The following is a 718-nucleotide window of genomic DNA, read 5'->3' as shown; positions in this document are numbered from 1 at the left end:
GGCTTTCACCTCGGCTCGGTCGAGCCGAGGCATATGCCTTTTGGCTCGACTGAGCCGCTCGGCCGACTTCGGGAGCTGTACGGGCTATACTGAATAGCCCATACAGCAGCCCTTCGGTTCTACTGAACCGAAGGGGTCCTGGGGCCGAAGCTAGCCAAAGGATCAGCCGAAGCTTCGGCTGCTTCGTGAATAGACCCCATAATGTTTATTTCATGATAAAAACTGCTTCGTATCTACCTCTTACATTGCAGCCCAATAAAACTTCTTGCATACTCTCCAGCTACTGTACTGTAGCTATAGCTATAGCTAAAACATGGCACCAAAAATGTCCGCATCACAACTGCCTTTCTTCTGGAATGTGGGGTTGTGGTTTTGAAGTGTGTTATGTGCACTTTTTAATATTTTATTTAACTTTTTAGACAATAAAGTATGGTACTGCAGAATTCAGGGTATGTATATATGATTTTTTTTTTAAATAGCGGTTGTGACGATAATGAGGTTTAAGTCTACTAATATTAAATATATCTGGTTTAAAGCAAATGCAGCCTTTCATTTAGTTAATTTAGCTGGTTCAAATTCTAAAAAACAGAGATCTGCTAATCTGGCCTGTGATCTTTATAGTCGTTAGTCCTAATTAACAAGTGAGATTCCAGAATCACTTTCTTAATCTTTTGTAGGGCTGCCCTAAAGAAAGGCAAAACTTGCAGAATGGCAGAGC

The sequence above is a fragment of the Nanorana parkeri genome, unplaced genomic scaffold (genome assembly GCF_000935625.1).
Source record: "Nanorana parkeri isolate BGI_ZX_2015 unplaced genomic scaffold, ASM93562v1 scaffold316, whole genome shotgun sequence".
Classification (NCBI taxonomy): domain Eukaryota; kingdom Metazoa; phylum Chordata; class Amphibia; order Anura; family Dicroglossidae; genus Nanorana; species Nanorana parkeri.
This window is presented reverse-complemented; position numbering follows the sequence as displayed.